This window comes from Lissotriton vulgaris, chromosome 3_1 (genome assembly GCF_964263255.1).
Source record: "Lissotriton vulgaris chromosome 3_1, aLisVul1.2, whole genome shotgun sequence".
Lineage (NCBI taxonomy): Eukaryota > Metazoa > Chordata > Amphibia > Caudata > Salamandridae > Lissotriton > Lissotriton vulgaris.
Genome location: NC_141689.1, coordinates 834,442,361 through 834,459,271, shown reverse-complemented (window position 1 = coordinate 834,459,271; position 16,911 = coordinate 834,442,361).

The following is a 16,911-nucleotide window of genomic DNA, read 5'->3' as shown; positions in this document are numbered from 1 at the left end:
TGGTGGGTGCCTCGGTGGAGCTGTGTCGTGGGTGCATCAGTGGAGCTGTGTGGTGGGGTCATCTGTGGAGCTCTGTGGTGGGTGCATCGGTGGAGCTGTGTCGGTGGAGCTGTGTGGTGGTTGCATCAGTGGAGCTCTGTGGTGGGTGCATCGGTGGAGCTATGTCGGTGGAGCTCTGTGGTGGTTGCATCAGTAGAGCTGTGTGGTGGGTGCATCGGTGGAGCTGTGTCGGTGGAGCTGTGTGTTGGGTGCATCGGTTGAGCTGGGTGGTGGGTGCATCAGTGGAGCTGCTTGGTGGGTGCATCGGTAGAGCTGGGTGGTGGGTGCATCTGTGGAGCTGTGTGGTGGGTGCCTCTGTGGAGCTGTGTGGTGGGTGCATCGGTGGAGCCGGTTGGTGCGTGCATCAGTGGAGCTGTTGGGTGCCTCAGTGGAGCTGAGTGGTGGGTGCCTCAGTTGAGCTGTGTGGTGGGTGCATCGGTGGAGCTGTGTGGTGGGTGCATCAGTGGAGCTGTGTCAGTGGAGCCGTGGGGTGGCTGCGTCGCTGGAGCTGTGTGGTGGGTGCATCGGTGGAGCTGTGTGGTGGGTGCATCGGTGGAGCTGTGTTGTGTGTGCCTCGGTGGAGCTGTGTGGTGGGTGCATCGGTGGAGCTGTGTGGTGGGCGCATCGGTGGAGCTGTGTGGTGGGTGCATCTGTTAAGCTGTGTGGTGGGTGCCTCGGTGGAGCTGTGTGGTGGGTGCCTCGGTGGAGCTGTGTGGTGGGTGCATCTGTGGAGCTCTGTGGTGGGTGCATTAGTGGAGCTGTGTCGGTGGAGCTCTGTGGTGGTTGCATCAGTGGATCTGTGTGGTGGGTGCATTGGTGGAGCTGTGTCGGTGGAGCTGTGTAGTGGTTGCATCAGTGGAGCTGTGTGGTGGGTTCATCGGTGGAGCTGTGTTGGTGGAGCTGTGTGGTGGGTGCATCGGTGGAGCTGGGTGGTGGGTGCCTCGGCGGAGCTGTGTGGTGGGTGCCTCGGTGGAGCTGTGTGGTGGGTGCATCGGTGGAGCTAGGTGGTGGGGGCATCTGTGGAGCTGTATGGTGGGTGCATCTGTGGAGCTGTGTGGTGGGTGCATCTGTGGAGCTGTGTGGTCGGTGCATCAGTGGAGCTGTGTGGTGGGTGCATCGGTGGAGCTGTGCGGTGGGTGCATTGGTGGAGCTGTGTCGGTGGAGCTGTGTGGTGGCTACATCGCTGGAGCTGTGTGGTGGCTGCATCGGTGAAGCTGTGTGGTGGGTGCATCGGTGGAGCTGTGTGGTGGGTGCATCGGTGGAGCTGTGTGGTTGGTGCTTCGGTGGAGCTGTGTGGTGGGTGCGTCGGTTGAGCTGTGTGGTGGGTGCATCGGTGGAGCTGTGTGGTGGGTGCTTCGTTGGAGCTCTGTGGTGGGTGCATCTGTGGAGCTGTGTGGTGGGTGCCTCTGTGGCGCTGTGTGGTGGGTGCATCTGTTGAGCTGTGTGGTGGGTGCCTCGGTGGAGCTGTGTGGTGGGTGCATAGGTGGAGCTGTGTGGTGGGTGTATCGGTGGAGCTGTGTGGTAGGTGACTCGGTGGAGCTGTGTGGTAGGTGCCTCGGTGGAGCTCTGTCTTGGGTGCATCAGTGGAGCTGTGTGGTGGGGTCATCTGTGGAGCTCTGTGGTGGGTGCATCGGTGGAGCTGTGTCAGTGGAGCTGTGTGGTGGTTGCATCAGTGGAGCTGTGTGGTGGGTGCATTGGTGGAGCTGTATCGGTGGAGCTTAGGGGTGGTTGCATCAGTGGAGCTGTGTGGTGGGTGCATCGGTGGAGCTGTGTCGGTGGAGCTGTGTGGTGGGTGCATCTGTGGAGCTGTGTGGTGGGTGCATCTGTGGAGCTGTGTGGTGGGTGCATCTGTGGAGCTGTGTGGTGGGTGCATCGGTGGAACTGTGTGGTGGGTGCATCGGTGGAGCTGTGTGGTGGGTGCCTCAGTGGAGCTGTGTGGTGGGTGCATAGGTGGAGCTGTTTGGTGGGTGTATCGGTGGAGCTGTGTGGTAGGTGCCTCAGTGGAGCTGTGTAGTGGGTGCCTCGGTGGAGCTCTGTGGTCGGTGCATCGGTGGAGCTGTGTCGTTGGAGCTGTGTGGTGGTTGCCTCAGTGGAGCTGTGTGGTGGGTGCATCGGTGGAGCTTAGTGGGTGCATTGGTGGAGCTGTGTGGTGGGTGCATTGGTGGAGCTTAGTTGGAGCATCAGTGGAGATGTGTGGTGGGTGCATCGGTGGAGCTCTGTGGTGGGTGCATCGGTGGAGCTGTGTGGTGGGTGCATGAGTGGAGCTGTGTCGGTGGAGCTGTGTGGTGGGTGCATCGGTGGAGCTGGATGGTGGGTGCATCGGTGGAGCTCTGTAGGTGGAGCTGTGTGGTGGGTGCATCGGTGGAGCTGGGTGGTGGGTGCATCAATGGTGCTGTGTGGTGGGTGCATCAGTGGAGCTGTGTGGTGGGTGCATTGGTGGAGCTTAGTGGGTGCATTGGTGGAGCTGTGTGGTGGGTGCATCAGTGGAGCATAGTTGGTGCATCAGTGGAGCTGTGTGGTGGGTGCATCGGTGGAGCTGTGTGGTGGGTGCCTCGGCGGAGCTGTGTGGTGGGTGCGTCGGTGGAGCTGTGTGGTGGGTGCATCCGTGGAGCTGGGTGGTGGGTGCACCTGTGGAGCTGTGTGGTGGGTGCCTCGGTGGAGCTGTTTCTTGGGTGCATCAGTGGAGCTGTGTGGTGGGGTCAACTGTGGAGCTCTGTGGTGGGTGCATCCGTGGATCTGTGTCGGTGAAGCTGTTTGGTGGTGCATCAGTGGAGCTGTGTGGTGGGTGCATCGGTGGAGCTGTGTCGGTGGCGCTTTGTGGTGGTTGCATCAGTGGAGCTGTGTGGTGGGTGCATCGGTGGAGCTGTGTCGGTGGAGTTGTGTGGTGGGTGCATCGGTGGGGCTGGGTGGTGGGTGCATCGGTGGAGCTGTGTGATGGGTGCATCGGTGGAGCTGTGTCGGTGGCGCTTTGTGGTGGTTACATCAGTGGAGCTGTGTGGTGGGTGCATCGGTGGAGCTGTGTCGGTGGAGTTGTGTGGTGGGTGCATCGGTGGAGCTGGGTGGTGGGTGCATCGGTGGAGCTGTGTGATGGGTGCATCAGTGGAGCTGTGTGGTGGGTGCATCGGTGGAGCTGTGTGGTGGCTGCATTGGTGAAGCTGTGTGGTGGGTGCATCGGTGGAGCTGTGTGGTGGGTGCATCTGTGGAGCTGTGTGTTGGGTCCCTCTGTGGAGCTGTGTGGTGGGTGCCTTTGTGGAGCTGTGTGGTGGGTGTCTCTTTGGAGCTGTGTGGTGGGTGCCTCGGTGGAGCTGTGTGGTGGGTGCCTCGGTGGAGCAGTGTGGTGGGTGCATCTGTGGAGCTGTGTGGTGGGGGCATCTGTGGAGCTCTGTGGTGGGTGCATCGGTGGAGCTGTGTCGGTGGAGCTGTGTGGTGGTTGCATCAGTGGAGCTGTGTGGTTGGTGCATCGGTGCTGTGTCGGTGGAGCTGTGTGGTGGTTGTATCAGTGGAGCTGTGTGGTGGGTGCATCGGTGGAGCTGGGTGGTTGGTGCCTCGATGGAGCTGTGTGGTGGGTGCCTCGGTGGAGCTGTGTGGTGGGTGCCTCGGTGGAGCTGTGTCGTGGGTGCATCAGTGGAGCTGTGTGGTGGGGTCATCTGTGGAGCTCTGTGGTGGGTGCATCGGTGGAGCTGTGTCGGTGGAGCTGTGTGGTGGTTGCATCAGTGGAGCTCTGTGGTGGGTGCATCGGTGGAGCTATGTCGGTGGAGCTCTGTGGTGGTTGCATCAGTAGAGCTGTGTGGTGGGTGCATCGGTGGAGCTGTGTCGGTGGAGCTGTGTGTTGGGTGCATCGGTTGAGCTGGGTGGTGGGTGCATCAGTGGAGCTGCTTGGTGGGTGCATCGGTAGAGCTGGGTGGTGGGTGCATCTGTGGAGCTGTGTGGTGGGTGCCTCTGTGGAGCTGTGTGGTGGGTGCATCGGTGGAGCCGGTTGGTGCGTGCATCAGTGGAGCTGTTGGGTGCCTCAGTGGAGCTGAGTGGTGGGTGCCTCAGTTGAGCTGTGTGGTGGGTGCATCGGTGGAGCTGTGTGGTGGGTGCATCAGTGGAGCTGTGTCAGTGGAGCCGTGGGGTGGCTGCGTCGCTGGAGCTGTGTGGTGGGTGCATCGGTGGAGCTGTGTGGTGGGTGCATCGGTGGAGCTGTGTTGTGTGTGCCTCGGTGGAGCTGTGTGGTGGGTGCATCGGTGGAGCTGTGTGGTGGGCGCATCGGTGGAGCTGTGTGGTGGGTGCATCTGTTAAGCTGTGTGGTGGGTGCCTCGGTGGAGCTGTGTGGTGGGTGCCTCGGTGGAGCTGTGTGGTGGGTGCATCTGTGGAGCTCTGTGGTGGGTGCATTAGTGGAGCTGTGTCGGTGGAGCTCTGTGGTGGTTGCATCAGTGGATCTGTGTGGTGGGTGCATTGGTGGAGCTGTGTCGGTGGAGCTGTGTAGTGGTTGCATCAGTGGAGCTGTGTGGTGGGTTCATCGGTGGAGCTGTGTTGGTGGAGCTGTGTGGTGGGTGCATCGGTGGAGCTGGGTGGTGGGTGCCTCGGCGGAGCTGTGTGGTGGGTGCCTCGGTGGAGCTGTGTGGTGGGTGCATCGGTGGAGCTAGGTGGTGGGGGCATCTGTGGAGCTGTATGGTGGGTGCATCTGTGGAGCTGTGTGGTGGGTGCATCTGTGGAGCTGTGTGGTCGGTGCATCAGTGGAGCTGTGTGGTGGGTGCATCGGTGGAGCTGTGCGGTGGGTGCATTGGTGGAGCTGTGTCGGTGGAGCTGTGTGGTGGCTACATCGCTGGAGCTGTGTGGTGGCTGCATCGGTGAAGCTGTGTGGTGGGTGCATCGGTGGAGCTGTGTGGTGGGTGCATCGGTGGAGCTGTGTGGTTGGTGCTTCGGTGGAGCTGTGTGGTGGGTGCGTCGGTTGAGCTGTGTGGTGGGTGCATCGGTGGAGCTGTGTGGTGGGTGCTTCGTTGGAGCTCTGTGGTGGGTGCATCTGTGGAGCTGTGTGGTGGGTGCCTCTGTGGCGCTGTGTGGTGGGTGCATCTGTTGAGCTGTGTGGTGGGTGCCTCGGTGGAGCTGTGTGGTGGGTGCATAGGTGGAGCTGTGTGGTGGGTGTATCGGTGGAGCTGTGTGGTAGGTGACTCGGTGGAGCTGTGTGGTAGGTGCCTCGGTGGAGCTCTGTCTTGGGTGCATCAGTGGAGCTGTGTGGTGGGGTCATCTGTGGAGCTCTGTGGTGGGTGCATCGGTGGAGCTGTGTCAGTGGAGCTGTGTGGTGGTTGCATCAGTGGAGCTGTGTGGTGGGTGCATTGGTGGAGCTGTATCGGTGGAGCTTAGGGGTGGTTGCATCAGTGGAGCTGTGTGGTGGGTGCATCGGTGGAGCTGTGTCGGTGGAGCTGTGTGGTGGGTGCATCTGTGGAGCTGTGTGGTGGGTGCATCTGTGGAGCTGTGTGGTGGGTGCATCTGTGGAGCTGTGTGGTGGGTGCATCGGTGGAACTGTGTGGTGGGTGCATCGGTGGAGCTGTGTGGTGGGTGCCTCAGTGGAGCTGTGTGGTGGGTGCATAGGTGGAGCTGTTTGGTGGGTGTATCGGTGGAGCTGTGTGGTAGGTGCCTCAGTGGAGCTGTGTAGTGGGTGCCTCGGTGGAGCTCTGTGGTCGGTGCATCGGTGGAGCTGTGTCGTTGGAGCTGTGTGGTGGTTGCCTCAGTGGAGCTGTGTGGTGGGTGCATCGGTGGAGCTGTATCGGTGGAGCTGTGTGGTGGTTGCATCAGTGGAGCTGTGTGGTGGATGCATCGGTGGAGCTGTGTCGCTGTAGCTGTGTGGTGGGTGCATCTGTGGAGCTGTCTGGTGGGTGCATCTGTGGAGCTGTGTGGTCGGTGCATCTGTGGAGCTGTGTGGTGGGTGCATTGGTGGAACTGTGTAGTGGGTGCATTGTTGGAGCTGGGTGGTGGGTGAATCGGTGGAGCTGTGTAGGTGGAGCTGTGTGGTGGGTGGCTCTTTTTATAAATCATTAGTAAAAGAGATCAATGAAATTCAACTAAAACCCATATATAGTAGAAGAGGAGAAAGCTCTAGTAACGGGATTCAGGATGAATGTATTCCTTTGAAGCAAATCGCCAGCATGTGAAAGGTGTAAAATATCAATCAGCATAAAACGAAAATGCCAGCAAAAGACTTTATAAAATTCTGTGTGGCCCTGATAAAATAATTAGAGTGTTTAATTATATCATGACCAACAAAGGTTATTATTTCAAGAGCAGCATGCGAGATGGTTAGGCTGCAATATAAACAAGCCCTCAGCATTGCTGTGGTGGGAAGGGGGGCGGGGAGAGGCAAGAAGAGAAGAATAGGGGCTGGGAGCAGCACCCTTTGATGTGCCGGCCGGCCGGCCAGCCGTGCAGTGAATAATTAGGGGAGGAGAAATTCCAGCTGGGGAAGCTTGAGATGCCTGAGGAGGCTCGTGGCTTTGATGTGCACGCGCTCTCGGGCACTGCAACAAATCGCCGAAATGGTTAAACTCTGTTTAAGCCACAATATAGCTCGCCAGCTATGCGCTTGAGCGCATCAGCAGGCGAGCCCTAAAAATGATCAAGACATGGCTTTTCTTCAACCCTAAGCCTACCTGCCTCACTGTCCGCGTCTATGTGATTTAGCGTTGGGACGCTCCCTTGCTGGGTCAGTCATGTGCTCTATAAATGCAGATAACATAACATAATATAACATCATCGCCCCTGCTAGATCTGTTCTGGAAGGTTGGTGTCTAACAAATTCTGCTACCTAACACAGCCTGACACTCCCCCAGTACTGCTTCCCACAAGTGCCACATCCCTAGGCAAAACCAAACTACATGGGCAAAGCCCGTCCATATTATCCATAGTGAAAGCAGCAAGAATTGTTCCTCAAGCTATAAAACGTCAGTCAAGCTGGTGTGTAATACACTCTATTGAGGTAATTAAATTGTATTACCTGGTGCTGGCTATTCAGGGAGATGGTTTGACGACTGTGCAACAATAGGTCCACTGTTTATCACTGTTAAGTAATCCTAGTTCCTCTTGCCACTCCAACTTAACTTTTGTGACTCCTGGCCACCTCGCTTCTTCAGATCACGCATACAGTTTCGCTATAATACAGTGAGTTGTAGTTGTTTGTAGGAAATATATCAAAGCTGGCAGCTCTGGAGGTTCCAGCAAGCCTTCCCCCAGCAATTTGCACATTGTGTGTTGGGCCCTACAGTAATGAAACTGAGCCAACGCAGTATGCGTGTCACCCTGCGCACTCTGTCCTGGATGAAGTCACCCATGTGTGATAGACCCAGTCTCTGTAAAGCGTCTACTGCCCCTCTCTCCTGGCCCAGGGGAAACCACATGCACCAATCCGAAAACCATGGCAAATAAAGTAGTAGTCCAGTTTGCAGTTCAGCAAGTCTTATCCAAGAGTATGTCATCGTGTTTAAAAGAACAAAGGTATTGTAGTGCCAAGTTGGCTGATCAAACAATGTCTTAGGCGATGAAATGGGGGAGGTGGCATCCCTCTCAAACCACAAGTGTAATAGGTTACTTGGGCCATGCAACCAATAATGGGCCAATATGCACTGCACACCTCTTTAGTAAGCTTCCAGGCCGGTGTCATTCAACCCACTCATATTGTAGAGGAGAGTTAACGTGTCCCAGCTCACATGCGGCTGCTTCCCAGCCCAGGCTAGGCACATCAAGACTGTCCGCAAGTTACAGAATAAGGCACAGGGCAGGAGAATAAGGATGTTCTTGAAAAGGAACAAGAAATGGGGCAACACCACCATCTTCATTATGGTGATGCTCTCGCGAAGCGACAGGGGCTAACTGATCCGGCAGTCGACCACCTCAGTGAGCCACTGCTCATCCCCATCATAGTTATCCAGCAACACCACTGACGGGTTTGTGTGGACCTGTATGCCCAAGTATCGAACAGAGTCCGTCGGCCAATGAAATGAATACTCCAGCTGCACAGGTGTTATAACCGCAGTAAGCGGGAATATGAGGGACTTATCCCAATTAATACGGAAGGTCCACCAAACAGTATGACCGCTTGGCAGGAGGAGAACAATTATGCTCTGGATTATCCATATATAAGAGTGTATCGTCTGCATAGGCAGAGATGATGAGGTTGTAGTGCTGGAAGTGAATCCCCTGGTGTGCATGGGATTCAGGAAGTACGCAAGCTAACGGCTCTGCCACTTGGGCACAGCAGCAGCGGCGATAGGGGACAACCTTACCGGATGTCCCTCATAATTTCTATGGCTGCTGAGACTGCACCATTGACCCAGTTAAGAGTGGTCGGCCGAGTAGAAAGAACCCCGATGAGTTGCAGGAAAACATCCCCCACTCCTACATGTCTCAACACCCCCACTCAAACGAATTGCACCGTTTTTCAGTGTCCAGAAACACAGCAGTAGCACGCACATTTGAGTCGGTAAGAGAGATTATGCTGAAAAGGTTTTGCCAGGTATAGATCCACACTGTTCAGGTCCAACAACGCCCAGGAGCAGAGGTGCCAATCGATTAGCCAAAATGTTTGCAAAAATGTTCATGTAGGTGTTTAACAATGACCGAGGTCTATAGGACAAGCAACAGTCGGCCGGCTTTCCCGGCTTCAGCAGAGTGACCAGGACAGTCTCATGCATTGTAGGTGGAATGCAGCCCTCCTTCATCATTTCTTACAGGGTGACCAGGTGTGGAATGAGCTTGGCCTTGTAGACCTTATAACAGGCCACCGTCAGCCCATCAATGCCTGGTGCTTCCCCGCTTGGCATGTCCTTCAGTGCTGCCACAATCTCCAAAGGGCAGAGTGGGTCCATGAGGTGCTCTCTATGTGCCACCATCAGCCACTTCATTGTGATATGGGCGAGGTAGTCTGCGGAGGCCTGTTCATTATGGGAGGGATGAGACGCGTATAGCTCCACATAATAATTGTAGAAACGATTCGATACCTGCTCCACTATACAAGGGGTATGTCCTGCTCGTCATTGACTGCTAAAATCATGACATCCTCACACCGAGGCCGCAGGAGCGCTGCCAGCATTGCACCAGGATGCTCACCTTTGCCGTAAACCCTTGCAGTTGCAAATTTTCACAGATCGGTGACTTTGCTTTGTGTTACTTCATGGTACTGCTCCAACTTACCCTTAATATCGCCTAGCATGCTCTGCTCAGCCATCTCTCTGTGCACATGCTCTAAGCCTGCTTTTTCAGCCCCCAACCATATCAAAGGGCCCTGCAGTGACCTAAGCAGGCCAAAGTATTTAGACATAGTAACCCCTGGATATAAACTTGAAATGCCCCACAGACCGTGGCAAATTGCTCCACAGAGCCCATGTTGTTATTTAAATATTCATCTTTCGCCTGCGCAAACTCCTCCAGAAATGCTGCATTCAAAAGAGAGTAAGGCAGAAGCTGCCAAGCAACTTGGGGGCTATGGGCTGTCAAGCACCAGCTCCATTAATATCATTGTGCAATCTGAATATGTGTGCGGTAGGTGTTCACACCTCTGGACCTACGGCACCAGACTCCGAGACACTAACCAGTAATCTATGCATGTGAAGATGTTGTGCACTGTGGAGTGATGAGTGTAGCCCAATAGTACGGGAACCCTTTGGTACCAGACATTAAGCAAGCCGCACTGCTCATTAATCTCATTGAGGGCACAAGCCCAGAGTGATCCAGGTCTGAGCACAAAACGCAATTAAAATCTCAACCCGCATATCTGAGGCACGTTACCACAGTGAACGACCCAGACCAGCAAATTATGATAAAAATGCTGGTCATCGTAATAAGGGCTGTACACACCCACCAGCAGAGCAGCCAAATCATCCTTGTAGCAACGAGCCAGCACATACCTGCTGCCTGGGTCCACAAACACACACCTTCTGCAATTCCAAAGCCCTTCCAAACCCAAACCGGCAAACAAACCAGCGTAGTGAAGCCAGCTGCATAGCAGGTACCCTGCATGCAGCACTGGGTGAGCTGTCCACTCCCAGTTGCCAGGTGTGTCTCCCGTGGTATAGCATCGTCAATGAGATGCAGCTGCAAGTATGCCACAACTTTGTGCACTTTCCTGTCCTGCAGTTATTCAAACCCCAGGGATCCAACAGTGGTGGATACCTTTCATCAACTACATCACCTTGCATACCATCAGCCGCTCTGTGCAACTCAAAATACCAACGTCAAACATGTTGAGGAACTTGCCCAGCTTGCGGCCCTTTCCAGCACGCACTGAATGGTTGTGTTAAACAGAACCCAGCATCCATCCACACTGTGAACTCCAGAAACACACACAGAAAAGCTACCCCCTCCTCTATCCCACCCCTTACCCATCCAACATAACACCAAACAAACCACTGTGGAGCACACATGGGGCAGATGTTAGCCTGCCGATCTCCCCCGCTACACTAAGTTGCAGGGGGCCACATAACATACATAGTGTGTGGTTGAACATGCTAACAACAAATGCCAATTAATGGGTGCCCCAGCCTTTGCCACTTGCTCTCCTGTGTATTGTTGATCCAACGCCAGGGCCACAAGAAACACCACTGGAGTGGAAGACCGTCCCGCTCAGGCAGCATGTATCCCACAACACAATTAATACATGTTCACCCCCAGCAGCCATCCAAAGGCAATCCTCAAGGCCAACTGCCCTGACACCTCCTTCACCTGTCATGTAGAATGGTAGTAGCTACATGCCTCAGCCATCCACTGAACAATGGGCGATTGCGACCCGGCTGAGGGTCTCAGAGTCACAGTTCAAGTACAAGGAACTGGCCCACACAACACAGGGTGAAAATCCTGTTCTTGCAGGTCCTCGGGCTCCCCCTCATCCGAACGTGGCCACCCCCTGATTTAGGAACCGTTACAGTTCATTAGGGTCACTAAATATTTCTACTTTCCCGTCCGGCATCACAGGTGAACATGGTAAAGCATTCTGTAATCCAGGTGCAGACCTTGCAGCTTGCGCTTGGGTTGAGATGAACTGCCTCCATGCTTCCTGTACCTGTTGCGCAAAATCTGGGGAAAGCAACAACACTGCACCCTGTCTTAGGGCACCTTTATTTCTTGTGCCTTGCGCAGTGCTGCATTCCATCTCTGTAATTCAGAATTACTATGATTGGGTGCAGCCTCATCCCTGGCACAGGACTCGGCGCTAGTGAGCGCTGAATGCGTTCTACCACAAAGATGTCTGAAAAAGTCTCACGCTATGGAAATCAATGAGGAGTTGTTCTACATAATTTTCCATGTTACAAATGATAATGGACTTGGTCTGACGGGCTATCCTGCACTTATTGTGGCTTGATTTAGCCTCAAGATCCTCTGCCTTAGCCTGCAAACATCGTTTTCTGGTACATTGAAGCAGTGACCTGTTCATCCTCGACATCTGACACACACCTCTCCACCATGTCCAGCCATCTGGTTTGCTTGTTCAGGAGCTCTGACATCTGATCCATCCAGAAGGACTGAACGTCAATCTTGCCATCTATTTTGGTGAGACTGTGCTGTATAGTGGACAGGATTTGCCGCATGCCCTGCTCACCTCTAGCCCGGCAGCGCCCTGCCCACTCCCATGGTTGGGGCGTCGTTATGGGTTTTGGGGGGTTTCCCCAGCCCGAACTGCAACTTGGCTGTGACTTTGTTTTGCCCATGATGAAGATCCGCCCCACTGTGCCACGTAAGAGAATACCCTAACTCACACAGTCTCTGCAGGGAGCAGATGAGCAGATAGGCCAAATATCCCGGTGACAGCGCCCCAGGTAGGGCCAATCAGGCCTCCTGCCATCAATGCCCATTCAGCCCCCAGGAGCAGGCAACAGAGCAAGTCTGGTGCGAGGCAGAATGCCTTTTGCCCAATTGCACCCCCTCTCTATGGAGTAGAAGGCCCACCTGGTCATCAGGGCACCCCACGCGTCCTTGTCTACAATCTGCGCAGAATCGTTGATGCCGGTCCAAGTCCCACTTCTGAGGTGACCTCCTCAGCCACCACAGGTGCCACCAGCACCACCCGGGTCCCTGAGTTACTGCTGCGTTGTATCTCACTGTGTGCTGGCCCAGCCATGATCCCAGGGTCTTTTAAACTCAACAGCTCAGCACAGGCTTCTTAATGGCTCTGGTCTTCCATTCGAGAGGCAGGGCTTCAGACTCCTCGGTGATCTGCTCCACCAAGCAGTCACTTACACCCCTGCAGGGTGCTGGCTGCCCAAGGCCTCCCCAAGGCCACACTGATCTCGCTGAGGCTGGTCATCCCTTGCCGCGCAGTCTGAGGTCCCTGGTGCTCTGAATTGAAGTTGCTCCTCCTCTGGCTCCAGGGCCGCTCCATGTGGTGGTGTAGAATTACTGGTAGGTGCAGCCCCCCGCACCCCCCCCCCCCCATAGCCGCAGGACTCCAATAGATCAGCTACTACACCCGATGTGGCGAGCAGGATCCCGCCAGCACCAGCAGCTACAAACAGACCTTTCCGTATGCTCCGGGGCCGGCTGTCCTCTGCACTCCGGCATACGGCCCCAGCTGGCCCGAGGCTGTACCTCCCCCCTCTGCATCTGTCAGCATTCGATGGGGCCCCTCACTGCCAAAGAGGCTCAGCCGCCACGCCCAGCCAGGGTGCAGCCCAAGAGGAGCAGCCTACTTGGGCGTTACACTGGCCAGCCTTGCAGTCACCACTAGTCTACCTTCCAGGGTAAGCCAGCAGCATTTTTCTGTGCGGTTTCAGCCCAGACGCTGCCACTGGCTATTTAGGGTGTCATACAGTTGGCTGTGCATCGGCTCAGCCCAGGGGCGTAACACAGGCCCACGCAGCCCCAGCGGTGCGGGGGGCCTCTAGCTCAAAGGGGCCCCCTCGGCACTGCACTGTGGCCAGAGAGCTCCTGATTGAGCCCGGAAGGGGCCCCTCTAAGTACCGTGCAAGGAGGCCCCCTCACTTTTCGTTACGCCAGTGGCTCAGCCACTTGAAGCACCAGGGTTGTGCAGGATTGTGAATGGCTTAAGGTGCTCACCTAAGAGGTGGCCATCTTCAGGCTGGACAAGCTCCGCCCCCCCCCCACACTTTTAGTTCTTTCCATTGGGTAACATTGTGAGGATGTGCAAACGGTAGACTTACTGTAATCAGTATGTCCTCACAGAAAGGCTAACAGTCGAAAATGGCACAGCTTGCATTGTGGCACAGTAAAGTGAGACACCGACTACTCAATAGGTGCCTCCTGATCTTCTTGTGCACTCACTGTGTGTGAGAGACTGAGGTTGCCCACGGCACATGTAGTGTGCCCGCTCAAAAGGGCGGCCATCATAGAGCCACATTTGGCACATCCCCACGTCTAGTTGTGGGGATCCCCGGGGAGTCCTTAAAGTCCAGCGTATATTCAGGGTCACTTCGGTGCCACAGATGGTTGGGGTGAGGGACTTATACCTGCCCCGCCTATCTGCTCATCCATTCGGTTCCTCCTGGTCTTGCCGTTTCCCTCCCTACCACGTTCCCGGCGTGTTGGCTGAGCTGCATAGCCAGGGAACGAACCATTCATAAAACCAGTTTGACACATTAATAACTTGTTGCCATACTTTATCAATAAAACAGTCTGTACAAATGTAATTTTCAATTCAACAGAAAAAGTGCTAACGAGTGCATGCTACAGGTTGCCCACCTACTGCCACTGCAGTATGAAGGGTTGCTTAGGCTTGTTATCCGAAAAGTATGCTGTGGTTCCAAAGTTCTGGTTAAACTTTGGGTTAGAGCAATAATGCCACAATTATTAGAAAATATTCAGCAATCCCACAAGTTAAGAAAGGGCAAGCATTCTGCAATATGGTTATCCTCCTGATCTCACCATCCCAATAGCTCAGCACTGGGATTCGCATTTCTATAGGCATTACATTCGCCCATACCCTGAGATTGGTGCATTTAAGACAAGCATTCACTGAAACCGGACATGACACATTATTAATCTGTTCGTCATGTTTTATCAAGAAAACTGTCCCTGTAAACAGATTGGACATTTCAACAGAAATGGTAGATAAGCCAATGCTCCCGCATTATCGACATTGCAGCACAGCGGGCTGCGTAAGTTTGTCAGTCTAAAAAGTGTGTTGGAGGTTCAAAGGTTTTGGGAAATACTGGGTATCAGCACAAAAGCTACCATTCATCGGACATTTGACATTCCCATAATTTAAGAGAGGGCAGGCGATCTGCACGTTTGTTCTCTCCATCCCAGTAGCTTTTCCATCCACTTGTCTGCATTCTGGTTTACATCAGCAGAAGCTGGCCCTGGGCTACCCACGGCGAGGTTTGGGTTGGTTGGTCATTCTAAAAAGTGTGACTATCACCAGAACACATCTTGTATTCTTAGTTTAGAAGGTGCAGGTAATTTTGTTCATATGTTTTACTCCTGGTTCTCACTATCCAAAAGTAATGCCATCTTTTCTGCACATTGATATACCTTTAGCAAAAGTCTGGCTATGGGCTGCATACGCTATGGTGGGGACACCAGCATGGTGACTCAGCATATGCAGATCGCAGTCAGGCTGATGGGTTTTCCAGGCACGAAGGACATGATCTGTAGCAGAATATTTGGATGACACTTGGGGGACCTCAGAGTTCACCCCCTGTTTTTAGATCTACCTTTGTCTTGTTTTAGGTGGGAGAGGATCACCAGGCGTCCTCGTAAGGACATGACACCGCTTAAATTCATACATGTGTACATGTTAACTTGCTGGTGCAGCAATTGCCACCAGACTGAAACCTCAAATTTGGGACTCTCCAAGTAAGGGAGTAAACAAGGGCTTAGTCATCCCCCAAATGACAATGCACAAATTTGCACACAGCAAGCAATGAATTGTGTCACACAGAACTGTGGATATGAAGAGAGCTGTTGTTTTAAATCCCCAAGGGGTCCTAACACTTGCCGGTGCTGTAGCTCTATAAAAATGGAGGCCAGCGGATAAAAGATAAGGGAATTGTGTTTGCCACAACAATAACTTATTTAAACAAACATACTTGTGGCCTTGAAGGCGTACAACTCTATGCTTACCAGCGAATCTTTAAGCCGTGGCATGGGTAGTGATGGATAATATGCCCTTCCAACCCCTAATGAGAAGGCCCATTAGCACAGAGAACACAAGAGGGACATATCTTGGAACTGTGGTTAAAGAGGAATCAGTAGTTCCCATCTCCTGTGGAGGCCATTGAACTTTCCTACGGAAACAGGAGGGCTTGGTGCAACCCGAATCCAAAATCAAATCAAAGAAGAAAGGCTTGGTAAACAAGGCATGACCTCTTTAGCACAAACACAACATGGTACCCCAATATGGATGGGGCACACCTGCAATCAATCAATCAATCATGGAATTTGTAGAGCTCGCTACTCACCTGCTAGGGTCTCAAGGCGCTGGGGGGAGGGGGAGTCGCTACTGCTCGAACAGCCAGGTCTTGAGTTGTTTCCTGAAGGAGAGATGGTCCTGGGTCAGCCGTAGGTGGGTGGGGAGGGAGTTCCATGTCTTGGCCGCCAGGTAGGAGAAGGATCTTCCTCCTGCGGTGGATCTGCGAATACGTGGGACAGTGGCGAGGGCGAGGCTGGCGGATCGGAGCTGGCGAGTGGGTGTGTAGAAAGCGAGGCGGCTGTTGAGGTACTTGGGGCCCATGCCGGAAGAGCCTTGTGTGCGTGGGTGAGGAGTCTGAACATGATCCTCTTGCTGACGGGGAGCCAGTGCAGGTCTTTCATATGGGCAGAGATGTGGCTGTGACGGAGGATGTCCAGGATGAGCCGTGCAGAAGCGTTCTGTATGCGCTGGAGTCTTTTCTGGAGTTTGTTTGTGGTTCCGGTGTAGAGGGTGTTCCCGTAGTCCAGTCGGCTGGTGACGAGGGCCTGGGTGACCGTCTTCCTGGTTTTGGTGGTGACATGCGGTGTCGAAGGCTGCTGAGAGGTCCAGGAGGATGAGTGCCGCTGTTTCTCCGTTGTCGAGCAGGGACCTGATGTCGTCAGTAGCTGCAATGAGGGCGGTCTCGGTGATGTGGTTTGCTCGGGAACCAGACTGGGAGGGGTCGAGGGATCCGTCTGTCTTGAGGAAGGCGGAGAGTTGTTTGTTGACGGTCTTCTCGATGACTTTGGCAGGAAAAGGGAGGAGTGAGATGGGGCGGAAGTTCTTGAGGTCCGTGGGGTCCGCGGTGGGTTTCTTCAAGAGGGCGCTGAGCTCGGCATGTTTCCAGCTCTCCGGGAAGGTGGCAGATGCGAAGGCGCTGTTAATGATGTCCCGGAGTTGGGGTGCGATGATGGAGTCGGCTTTGTTGAAGATGTGGTGTGGACAGGGGTCGGTGGGGGATCCGAAGTGGATGGTGTTCATCGTGCGCGTGGTGTCTTCGGTGCTGACCGGGTTACAGTTGCAGAGGGTGGTGGTGGGGGGCTCTGGTTCGGTGGTTGGGAGCACGGTCTGTGCGCCGAAGCTGTTGTGTAAGTCGGCGATCTTGCGGTGAAAGAACGAGGCGAGTGAGTCGCAGAGGTCTTGCGAGGGTGTGATGTCGTTGTTGCAGGCGCTGGGGTTGGAGAGCTCTTTGACGATGTTGAAGAGTTCTTTGCTGTTGTGGGTGTTGTTTTCCAGACGTTCTTTGAATGTTGTTTTGGTGGTGCGGATCAGCTGGTGGTGTTTGCGGGTGGCGTTCATGAGGGCTGTCATGTTCTCCGTTGTCTGGTCGTGGCGCCAGGCATTCTCGACGGTGCAGCAGGTTTTCTTGGAGTTTTTGAGGTCGTTGGTGAACCATGAGGTTTTCTTGCTGCCAGGTCTGCTGGGGGGGTTCTTCAGAGGCGCGAGGTCATCGGCGCACTTGGTGAGCCACTGTTTGAGGTTGCGGGCTGCTTCGTTGG